Source organism: Cydia pomonella, chromosome 15, assembly GCF_033807575.1.
Source record: "Cydia pomonella isolate Wapato2018A chromosome 15, ilCydPomo1, whole genome shotgun sequence".
Taxonomy (NCBI): domain Eukaryota; kingdom Metazoa; phylum Arthropoda; class Insecta; order Lepidoptera; family Tortricidae; genus Cydia; species Cydia pomonella.
This window is the reverse complement of record NC_084717.1, coordinates 6962483-6975383: the sequence shown is the minus strand read 5'-3', so window position 1 is coordinate 6975383 and position 12901 is coordinate 6962483. Positions and strand designations below refer to the sequence as shown.

General features: G+C 36.8%; 1 protein-coding gene and 1 long non-coding RNA gene across 2 annotated transcripts in view; one reads left to right on the top strand and one right to left on the bottom strand.

Moving 5' to 3' along the window:
* Nucleotides 1–12901, bottom strand: part of LOC133525690 (semaphorin-2A) — a 458429-nt gene that overhangs the window by 436895 nt on the left and 8633 nt on the right. The window lies entirely within an intron of this gene.
* LOC133525583 (uncharacterized) lies at nt 3561–7840 on the top strand. The gene is made up of 2 exons (XR_009800593.1): nt 3561–3722; nt 3787–7840. It is a non-coding gene; the product is annotated as an uncharacterized LOC133525583 (long non-coding RNA).

Below are 12901 nucleotides of genomic sequence, written 5' to 3'. Positions count from 1 at the left end.
AACCTGGACATCTTACTTAATTTTCAAATTTTTTATAACAATATTTAATTAGTATATCAACAAAAATTCCTTTTGTTAATGAAAAATTACGTATCTGCGCCGTATTTAATCTGCGCCCGAGGCCCATTCTTCAGCACAGTTTATCTCTCTCCCTCTGATAACGCCGTTTTGTGAATACTGCCTCTTTAATGGCCGCCCTTACTCGAACGGCCTAACGAATAAAGTCAATCTTTCGGACGTAAATCTTCGAGGAGTCATAACTCAGTTTCGAGATTCGGCCTCGTGGAATTTACGATGTATTTACTTGATTGTTTGCTGCGCCTTAACTTATGTTGTAAATGAAGTTTATTGGTTGAGATCAAAGACAAGTTAATGACAAAAGACTCGTGTAGTTTCAAAATTGCTTTAGCTAAACGGAATATTAGTCTGGCCATCGCGTCGTATCAAGATGAACACGAATATTACCTACAAAAATTAAAAAAACCTCTACAAAAAATATGTTTTACCAGGAATTACAAGAGCATGGTCAACAAATAAAAACAAATATGTTTATGAATTCACATGTATATCAGAAGCTCCCAAGGTCCACCAAGCGGTACGCAGACCACAAGAGGGAAGAATACCTTTGTGATCTTAACGAAATAACGGTATGTACTTTTTTTATGAAATTCCATTTCGGTAGAAAACGGTTTCCACTAACAAACAAAATCTTAACAAATCACTTTGACTTTGATGTCGATCGTTTCCGGTCGGCAGAACAGAATTCGCTTATTTAAAAAAAAAACTTGTTTTTTTTGTTTTGCAAATTTTGAAAAATGGAAAATCTATAAACCTAGTTTTTCATTGTCTCAATTACGTACAGTCGAGGAAATTGATTCTTTAGCAGTTCACGGTTCACTTTATATTGGACAGTTCTTAGCATAAGTATGTACAACACAAATTACTTGAACCGCAAATTGCTAAAGAATCAATTTCCTCGACCGTACTAAAAAATCACGGAGAATGGAAAATATTTAGAAGTGGAAAAACATTTTCTTTTTGTATGGAATACAAGGAAACTAGACTATATTTGCCATGACAGACTCCAACCAAAATCTAAAAAGTCTAATATTGCCTCGATAGAAAAAGCACGAAAATATGTCTAATTTTAATTTATTTTCATTCGTATAAAACAATATAATTTGAGTATAAAATAGCTATTGATATAGCCGAAGGATCGAAAGAGCATTTAAATGGAAATATATTTTCAGAGTAATTAATATAAGAGGTGAAAACCCGCGCGACGGCCATATCTTTCCTTCGCAAGTTCAATGAATTCCCTGCATTTACGCCGCCTCTGCCATAACCAATCGCTGCTTTACCGACTAGGGTTAAACCATTTTGATACTCTTGGTATGTTTTTGTGAAATATGGAGATTAGGTACAGTCAGCATCAATAGTAGCGGATGAAACAACGTGCCAAAAGTATGTGATATTCCGGATAACTTTTCCAAGTATAGATAAATCTCTAAAATTTACACTCAAAAGTATATCCTTTACAGTCTTATTTGTCCTAAATATAGAACCATCACTTTTTGTTAAGCTGTTACAGAATGGAAGATACTTACGACGCGTTATTTGACCCGCTACTTTTGATGCTGACTATACTACTAAGTTATTGAATGAGTTCTAGCTACAAGGTTAAATTGCAAATAGAAGCCCTACAAAACACTTATTTTGAAGAATTTTTTTTGATTTTAATCGAATATTTATAAACATAAATATAATATATTTCAAAACACGTTTTTTATGGTTACTTTCATTTAAAACACAGACTTTAAAAAAAAGTGATTGTTTACATGTGCCTGAACTGGGATTCCCTGTGTTTACGTTCATTATTTGTCTCTAAATCAGACGAAAATAGGAAAACATAGGTGAAACAAACAAGTTTTTTTATCTCTGTTACCATTGCCATGCTTTGTTGGCATACATCGGCAACAGTTTCGATTACCCCGTGTGATACTGATTTGCCTTTGATATAGAGCATCATGTGTTGCCTACCGTGTTCCTATTGTTACGAGGAACCTGATAAGAACGGATTTCCATCTGGAGAATCTCGATACACAGGTGTAGTATCAAATTACGCGCCTATCACAGTCCGGTGTACGAACGGGACATCGCTATATACGCTGATAGCGCAGTCTCGTTTACACACCGGAGCGGCGTGCGGATACAGAATGTAATAAAAATAGTGAAGATTTGTTTAAGGGTATATTCTGTCTGATTAGGAAAAAGTAGAACGTACATCATATGCACATTCAGTATAATATAATCTGGCAAACACAACTTGTCAGTTAGTAACTACAGGAAAACTATACTCATCCCTTTCTTTTGGGTGCTAATACTAGCGTAAGATAAAGGCATTTAAATATTTCGGTTCCTTGATCACGTCAACAGCGTCTACCGAGTCCGATATCGAAAATAGAACAAGAGCAGGATGGTTGAAATGGCGATCCCTTACTGGCGTCCTGTGCGACCCAAAGATCCCAATCAAGACAAAGGGCACAGTATACAAACGGGCAGTTAGACCAGCCCTGCTCTATGGATCCGAGTGCTGGGCCGTGAGACAACAGGATGAACAAAGAATGCATGTAACGGAGATGAAGATGTTGCGCTGGTCAGGAGGAGTTACAAGACTGGACAAAATAAAAAACACGTATATAAGAGGCACTTTTAAAGTCGCGGACATTCGGAACAAAATGCGCGAAAGCAGATTGCGATGGTTTGGCCATGTTCAACGCCGTTGCGATGACCATATTACAAGGAGTGTAACCACCGAAGGTGCTGGGGTCACAAGGGGGAGAGGCCGACCGCTGACAAACTGGGCTTCGACCATCAAAAAAGACCTACTGACACAAGGCTTGACGCCGGATATGACAAAAGACCGCCAAAAATGGCGCCAGAGTGTTAGATGTGCCGACCCCAAGTAAATGGGATAAGGCAAGGATAATGAATGATGACTAGCGTAAGATAAAGGCAGTATTATTCTCTCTATTTTTAAAACGAGGCAGTACTGGGCCAAACTATAGATGCTATAGTTATAATAGATACCGGCTATTGAGAGTACGAGTAAGTTGAATGTGCATTGTTAGACGTGGGACGAGACATCTGAGCTGTGCGATTATCCTTAGACTGATCAAACGGGGATTTGAATCAATGATACATATACAAAAGTTGTACATTAAGTACATATCTTACACCTTAAGGAACAAATAAAATTGTTTTATTAAGAATGAAAATAGCTTTGCGATCCTAACGAAATATCGGTATGAAATTCCATTTCGGGAGAAAACGGTTTCCACTATCTAAATCTTAACAAATCAATTTGATTTTGTGTAATATATCCCATATTTTTGGCATAATATATCCCATCAAAATCATTTTCATGTAAAAGGTTGCCAAGACGAAACCATAAGGGTCGCACTGTCAAAAAGTTATCAGATCTCTTGTAGAGCCAAGGTTCTACTAACCTAACCTAACCTAACTACGATCTCGACACCTTAGTTAAAATATTTGGCTTGGCTGTTTCGTTACTACAAGAAGTAACTATACTAGAACCTAAATGGACAGTGTGCGGTTTAAGACGAATTTCCTCCCGGGGCCCCTCCGGCTGTGGAATGAGCACCCTGCCGAGGTTTTCCCAAGGATCTACAGTATGGGGTTCTTCAAAAAGGAGTGTACAGGTTTTTAAACGGTCGGCAACGCGCACGTAACACCTCTAGAGTTGCAGGCCACCATAATATTAAGGCTGCGGTGACTGCTTAGCATAAGGCGAGACGTTTACTTTGTTTGCCACCGACGTGGTATAAAAACCAAACTGGAGTGCTTGGTTACTTTTTCTTCAGTGTATGATATCTATTTCAGTTTAGGTACATATCTTAAATTAAAGTTGCCTCATAATAATCTTACACGCAATGAAAATTATATCCCTATTGTATCTCACATTGGATATGGAATCGCACGTCGCTGCATAAGGCGTCTCGCTCACACACCTCAGCAGCGTGAGGATCACAACAGTGTGTGATAACCGTATTACTAACTGTTGCTCTAAATTCATTAATTTCTATTGAATACAGTTAGGCAGCGTTTCCACCAGACATGTGCGAGGATGCGTAGCAAGGGATTGGCCTCTTAATAACCAATAGTATCACTTCACGCTGAGCAAGGATATGTAAAAGAAGTGATTCTATTGGTTCTTAAAAAACACATCCTCGCACATCTCTGGTGGAAACACAGCTTTAGGATAACACCAAATATTATAGTTATTGTTAAGGCGATACACCTACCATTGTTTTATTTTAATGAATGCTCTATAAAATAGCCCCAGCTAATTCCATTATTTTGCTTTTGAAATGGCTGTCAGTAAAGCGTAATTAATTGTAGACGCGGCGTCAAGTCTAAGAAATACCCGTGCTTCGAAATTGACAGCTGAAATAGATGCGGCGTGTAGCTCCGCGCATTAATAAATAACTAATATTATAGGACAATTTCACACTGGTGGTCCGATAGTAACCTCAATAAGGCTTGTGTTACATTACACGGTAACTCTGGCTAACTTGTAAAAAGTTGGCGTTAGACAATGCAGCTTATCACATACATGTAGGTATCTAGTTCGGTTGTAAAACTCAGGGGCCCTTTTTTTTCTTAGAAACTTCATAAATATCAATAACGTTTTTCTGATAGCAAATGTGTTTTGTGATTAATTAAAAACCGGCTAAGTGCGAGTCGAACTCGACACAATCTCGATTTTTACTTAATTATAGGTTATTCTAGTAGTTTTTCTAAAATAACTTCAAAATGATCTACCCTAAAATTATGAAAATGAAAATTTGCTCTAACTGTCTACTAGTTTAGGAGCAAATGGGTTGTGATAGACACTAATAATCCTATAAGGCTTCCGTTTTTTCCTTTAAAGGTAGGTACGGAACCCTAAATATAAAGTTAAATCCCTGTCTAAACCTTGTTCAGCATAACTATTCCCTTAGCACCGCTGCATACGAATATAAAATAGGCAACATAGCCATATTCAAATTAAAATAGTTAATTAACGTTCAATATCAGGAAACGTGGTGAAGAGAGGCTGAAAATTGTGAAGCATAAACCCAGTGTTCTCACCCGCCGTATGTCGGGGCGTTTGAATATTTCATGTTCGATAATTTATTGCATGATTTACTACGGAGGGTACTTTGCAGGTTAGGATATATGCACACGTTTTCACGCTCGCTAATGATACTGAGGAATCGGAGCGTGCGGGGTGATTGGAAAAGGATTCCGATGTCGTTTTGTTAGTGTTTGAAGCCAAAGATTGATTCTTAGTGCCATTTCATTTTGTTGACTACAATATCTATGTAATTTTTAAAGTCTTCTGACTGGAAAGAAACGGGTATCAATGGAGATTTGGTACAAACAGCGTTGCGTCATATACTAATTACAATCAGGGTGCGTATAGCCAACATGCCAATGGATTCGTCTTCGTAGTGAACGAAACGAAACTGTCACTGTCGCACGAATATGGAAGAGTGATAGAGAGACACAAACCGTAGTGAACGAAACGAAACTGTCACTGTCGCACGAATATGGAAGAGTGATAGAGAGACACAAAGCGTTTCGTTGTCGTAGCGCAAGAGATTGTTACCTTGGCTTGGCACCTAAGTCAGCTCCAAAATGGCAAATAAGTAAGTATATTTACTGTGGTGAATTTTAATATTTTATGGGTTATGTTTTTGTTTTTTTTTTTTATGGAGGATAGGCAGGCGTTTGACCACGATCACACCTGATGGTAAGTGATGATGCGGTCTACGGTGGAGCACGCTTACCTATGAGATACCTATTTACTCTAGCCTTGAAGAGATTCAGATTGTACTCATACGGAAACACAGACTCGTTTTTTGTGTATCTGTTTTGACGATCATAATATGAATTCTTGTAGATTGACATGCCTGCAATTTATAATGTAATCTGTATTATGAAATAAATAAATCTAAATCTAAAAGTTTATTTGCAAACTATTCTGAGGTACCTATACCTTGTACAAGCTCAGATTCCTACCTACTTTGTCTTATTTTCACGTGCCTCCTAGCCACTACTGTATCAAAGCATTGTACTTGGCAAAAGCGGGTTATTACTACACGTAAGAGTTGCACGATTGTACCGATAAAGAGGATCAAATGTTACAACTGTCCCCTGTCGAGATGTCCGACGTGGCCCGCTTCTACAACCGCTACCCCGACGTCGAGCTAAATACATTTAACTTGTATTAACTAACTTGTAAAAACTTCATACTTACTGAAGTTACTTACGCACTGCGACAACTGTTTCCAATTCTGCTCAGTTGTGATTGTTAGGCGCCCAGCCTATCCTTCTTAAATTGGTTGCATTTCATGTTGAACGGCCCCCTCATGAAATTTACATACGGAAATAGTGTAGTTTGCTTTGATTGAGTGCGTACTCAATTTCTGTCACTTGAATGCTTTCGTTTATCGACAAAGATTTTAGCTCAAATTGACTAGATATTCTCAAACGTTTTATTACGTAAGCTTTAGTGGTAGTTGACTTTGCTTTAGTTTATCCTCAAGGACACAACTTATTGGAATCCGAGTGGACTTATCTTTGTATTGTAGTTTCTATATCTTTATCTGTTCAATTAAATATTTCGAGAATTCTGTTAAACATATTACATGAAAAACGGATTATATGGACATATATGAGGGCATAATTTTAATACGCCAATGATTTAATGTCATCAAAAATAACCGCACGCCTAATTACTTCATCGAAATTAATTAAAATGCAGAAAATGATGACCGCGGACGCTGTTTATTTTGCTTAATAATGTAAAATTACCATTACTAACAGTAATTTACCGTAGTTATTGGAAATTGAATTATGTTTATTGCGTAAGTATAGGTACTTGTAAAAATATATTAATAAAAATAAGAGATACCTTTTAAGTTTTTCGACAGTTCCTTTCTAATTTGAACACAGAATTTTACCTTTATTTATTGGATGTTTTTTTACTTTATACCTAAGTTAACTAGGTTATAATCTAAAAATATACCTTCATACGAGGTATACATGAGGTATACCTCGTATATGTACATGAGGCACCAGGAAGAGTTAATAATATTTTTCCTAATCAAACCCATGGTTAAGGACATAAAATACTGCCTTTGCGCACGATTTGGCATTCTTTAATTACTTATCTAAATTGAGGCGTACCTAAATTACAATCGCCATAAGGTTTCATTTAATGGTTATAACGTGTGAACGCTGTATACCCTCAGATAAGTCGGTCCCTCATTACTGAGGGTCGTGACTTGGTCGATCTAGCATGGATAGTATTCTTCAACTTCGGTCGGCTGACTATTTTGAGGATTTTTTTGTAGAAACTCTCCGACGTCTCTTTGCAGACTTTTCCGCGTTGTTTGGTCGTTGTATGAGCCATAATTACTAATATCTCGCAAAATACATGCAGCGGTCAATGTAATTATTTTATTATGATAAATCGTTAATATCTCTTTCTTCTTAAGTGAATCCTTCGAAGACCCAAGTCATCATCATTGGCAGTAGCAAACTAATTCCCAGAGTAGATCTTGCGAATCTTGCCCCCATATACTTTGATGGTATCCAGATTCGACGACCGGTTTGGCCTAGTGGGTAGTGACCCTGCCTACGAAGCTGATGGTCCCGGGTTCAAATCCTGGTAAGGGCATTTATTCGTGTGATGAGCATGGATATTTGTTCCTGAGTCATGGGTGTTTTCTATGTATTTAAGAATTTATAAATATTTATATATTATATATATCGTTGTCTAAGTACCCTCAACACAAGCCTTATTGAGCTTACTATGGGACTTAGTCAATTTGTGTAATAAAGTCCTATAATATATAAGATTCCATTTTCACACCAGGTGAAAAATCTTGGTAATATTATGGACCGCTCCTTACCTTGGGTGCCTCAAGTGGGTGAGGTTAGCAGGAAGGTGTTTGCTGCTGTTGCTTCTCTTAGGCGACTACTTAATTCCCTGCCAATCGCCACCAAAATTGTGCTTGCTCAATTTCTTCTTCTTCCGATCCTCAATTACGCTGACATCTCCTATCTTGATCTCACAGAAGAGCAACTAAATAAGCTTGAGCGAATTCAAAATCTCTGCATCCGGTTTATATTTTGATTGCGTAAATTTGACCACGTTTTTCATTTTCGCGTGCAACTAAAGTGGCTCCCAATCCGTTATCGTCGTAATTTTCATATTCTTTGTCTTCTTTATAGTGTACTTGTATCGGTCGTACCATACTATTATGGTCGTGGAAATTTAAGATGTTGTTATATTGGGTGACCCTTATAGGCAATACGAGATTTAGATTAAGTAGGAAATACTCTATAGTATTTCCTACTTAATATACCTATTTCAGCATATTTCAACTGAGCACTTATAGATAGCCAAGAATAGCCAGCGGCGGCAATTCCGTGATCGTTTCGGGTTCTATTCACAAACTACTGACATGTGGGCATAAAACTTTAGTTTAGCTGTAGCCTTTGCAGAGTTTTTTCGGTATTTACACAGAAGGAATGGTGGAATAGAAATAAACATAAGCGAATAAATTACGTAAAACATATTTTTTTTTATATTTTACTGTTTTTATCTTTATACTCGACTCGTGCACGATTCAAGTTTCCAACAAACGAAATCATCAATAAAACTTCGCAAACAACATTACGGAATAGTTTAAAGGTGGGCACACTGGGCACTTATACAACTTGGCCGGGATCTGATTAGACAATCAAGAACAGAACAGTCACGTACTTAGTTCCCTAGAGTTACAATAGCGGGTGGTGTACTGAAAACAACTTAAATTGCTTTTTTACTGTGGAAAGCTGGAGTTTTGTTGTCGGTTTTAAGTTGTGCAAAGCGCATATATTTAGATACTAAAGTATATCAGTCGTAAAATTGTATAACTACACGTAATTTAAGAAATTATAATTATTGAAATACCTACTACAATAATATCGAATTTGTAGGGTCTTAACCTTTCGTATGCGCCTGTCAAAAATTTGCCAATTATTAGGAACCATGACATCTTCATGTTTAAGTTGAATTTGGTTGAATATATATGGAGCAGATCTGCTCCTAAGCATACCAAAGGTTAAATATTCATGTATATTGTTATTAAAAAAGATGCAATTTTAGACAGTGCTCCCTTAATAATATAACCCGATTCGATAAAGTGTAAAACTCAATTACATATAATTACGGACACTGTTCAATGAAGAATGTGTACTGTTTTTAAGCCAACTCTCGGATAGAAGAAGTACCAGTACGGTAACTCAAGTTAGTAATCTGACACATAATTATATAAATATATATGACATACGTCGTCTTTTGTTTATAGCCCGCGTAGCCAGCATGCCAATCCTTAACGCTTCGTAGCGTAGCGTAGTCATCTCACTCTATCACTCTTTCATATTAGTGCGACAGTGACAGTTGAATTTCGTTCACTACGGAGCGTTAACGATTGGCACGTTTGCTACGGTGGCTGATTTTTTTAAGGTCAAGAAGCTAAAGACCTTTTTACATCAAAATTCTGTTTATCGTTTATTCCGATCCACGTGTTTCTTATAAATAGAAAAGCGAGTGCGATCGAGCATGACAAAAGCCTAATTCGCCTATTTACAAGTAGATTTTCCGTCGCGGGCCCAATCAGGCGAACGCGTAAGAATAGCGTGAAAATTCTCTATTCGATTTTTTTAAGTCGGCGCAGGTTTCGGGGGTCGGCCCACTTGCCCCCGCCGGGGGGAGGCCGGGGCAATAAGTGCCCCCTGCTATTTCACCGGCACTTTAACTTGGGTGCACTGATTTGATAACGCCGTTTGTTTCAAGAGCCACTCGTGGCGGCCATCATTTTAAGACTCCGATAGAAGCCAATCGAAGATTTGATTGAAAGTGTAATGTTACTTTATTGAAAAAGGAATTCTTGAAGGGTTTAGTTTTTAGTTATAAGTATGACTTGCACCGACAAAATGATTTTAATAATTTCACTTTTTTTACGTTTTATCCCTATTCAAACCTGTATAATTTCCTGTGTTACTACTTTACTAAGAATAACATATATTCATATTATTATTTTAAACAAATTTTAGGTTTCTGTTATTGGTAGTAAAACAATTAACCGTGTTTCTATATGTTAGAAGATAATATTATTATTTTATTTGTTGCTGTGTTGTTACCAGTATCAAACACGGAAAACAACATGCGTATTGCGTAATCATGCAGACAAACAAGTGAAGTTTTAAAAATGTTCTTAAACCAGTGGTTACTAGGCTCAGACTAATAAGTAAAGTCAAGGTTCTTAAGTTGACACAGTAATGAGCTTGACTTGCAAAAGTTTGTGCAAACTAAAACTTGTAAATCGTCTTCAACCGTAACCGCGGAGTGATGAAAACAAAAACCACATTATAAAGTGCAAAGTGTCAAACTCCCATCAAAGGATGCCTGAACTTAAATTAGTTCTTAATTTTATTCATCCAACTTCAATTCCGTCAAAAAGCTTCTTTTTTTTCGTTGATAAAACTAATTCCCACGAAAAGAGGAAAAAGTTTAATTATTTCAAAGCTTCTTACTTTAACTTGCTAGGAGTGTTTCAGAGTACTTTAATTATCTACTTCGCAGGTTAGCCGGAATAGAGACTATCCGTTTTTATTAAAAAAAAAAAACGTAAAAAAAACTATTTTACAAAATGATTTAATATTCTTATCTTCTATGTTATTTCACTTTAAAATTATGCATAGGTACTATTGGTCCAGATTACATTTATCCATTTGAAAATATCAACTGAGAACATTGACAACCGTTTCACACTGGTTTGGTAATTAATAAAAATAACTTTATTTTATTCAATTATGACACACAGGAGAGTTTCGCGAGAGGACACGTTTCGCTTGTGTTATTTGATTGATTGATCAGAATTTAATTAAATCAAAACTGTCGCTGCATATTTCCCTTTTTTCCAAGCTTTTATAGATAGAATTTTCAGGTGAATGTTGAGTAACTTAAAATTTCAAATTAAAAAATGTAACAACTGCTTCAGGGCCCCAGGACCGGATCTTTCTACAATTTAGACATCGTAAAAAAAAATACAATACTATTATATAGCCCATTGGAAGCGTTCCAAATAAGGGATAGTGCCTTGAATTAAATAAGGGTCGGCTGGTATTTTATACATTATCTAATAGTGACAAAGTGCTCTCGTTAAATTCAAGTTTCTGGCCACGATATTCTACCGAATCATTCTGCAATACTTGAATAAATTTTTCGTATCTTTTTCCCTACTAAAGCTTTTATTACAGCAAAAGTATATTCAATATATTAAAAATGGATCACTCACGCGCTTTATACGTAAGTGACCCGTTTTTAATATGGCTGTATCTCACGAAATTTTGTTATTAATTACGGCAAAAGTCACCACGAAGACTTTTGAGCATACGATATTTGCAATTAAATGAGTCCAATTTGGTCTACATATCCCTTATATGAATATAAAGGTTCAAATAGGGAACAAATTAAATTATTTTGTGAATTATTTTTGATTAATTTTTTAAGTAGTGTAATACTATTTATAAATTATAAATTGAAATAGACATCATACACTGAAGAAAAACCACCCACCACCGGTCACTTTTACTTAAGTGTATGATATCTATTTCGGTTTATGATATAAAGGTTACTCAAACTATACAAAGTGTGCATTATTTATACAAAATATATCTCACTCAATCGAACTTGGAATAGAAATATCTCAAAACAGCTTGCCATAAATGTCGACCCTGTGGCGAAATGAGTAGTTTCAGTCACGACCAGGAAACCACCAAGTGCTAAAGCTCAATCACGTGAAATGCGGTAAATATCCCGATCTGGGGAAATACGGCTCAAATACCGGTAGTTTGGGCTCGAAATTAGGCTTAGGTATTTCAGTTTAGTAGTGCATCTTAATGCACATTAGCTAGAGGCATAATATTAATGTAGTTTATCAATTGGGTTAGAATATAAAACGACAGTCATTTTTTTAAACGCTTACGCTAGTATTAGCTCATGAGATGCACCAGCAGTGACAGTATAGTTCCATTTTTATCACCTGTCACCATGCTCGTCACTTTCGCGCTTACATACTTGTTAGAACGTGACAGGCATGGTGACAAATGATAAAGTGCCGACCATCTTAGCCCACGTATCGGCAGACGCAGCGTGGGAAGACCCCAGACTAGATGGACCGACGATCTGGTTAAAGTAGCGGGAAATCGTTGGTTGTGGACAGCAAATAACCGTTCGTTGTGGAGATCCTTGGGGGAGGCCTTTGTCCAGCAATGGACGTCTTTCGGCTAAGACGATAATCTTAGCCCCACAGGTACAGAGTCGTATTAAGTTCGTGTAAAAGGTACGTAAATGGAATAAAACAAAAAAAAAATATTAGAAAGTAATTGGATTTGGGTACTCCTGTATGAGGAGAACCCGGCAATATTTACAAAGATATTTTACATTTAAGTGTTAGAATAGGCGTTTATGTTACGAGAAAATACTTAGAAGAGATAAAACAGATACGAACCTTCAAATCTGCACGGAGTACACGGCTACCATGTAGTTGTCATTTGACGTTTACGCTAGCAAGTACTACAATTCGATGGCATTCCCTCTCGATCATACCAATACATCAGTGCGAGCGAGATGGACTCGCTCGCACTGATGAGTTCACGCAGATCGAGTTCACGCAGTCACTAGCATAAACGCCAAGTGTGAACTCTTGGTAGCCATACTGCTAGTTTTGTAACTTCTGCATGTAAAGCTAAAGACAAAGTAGCAGATCAAAAAGCG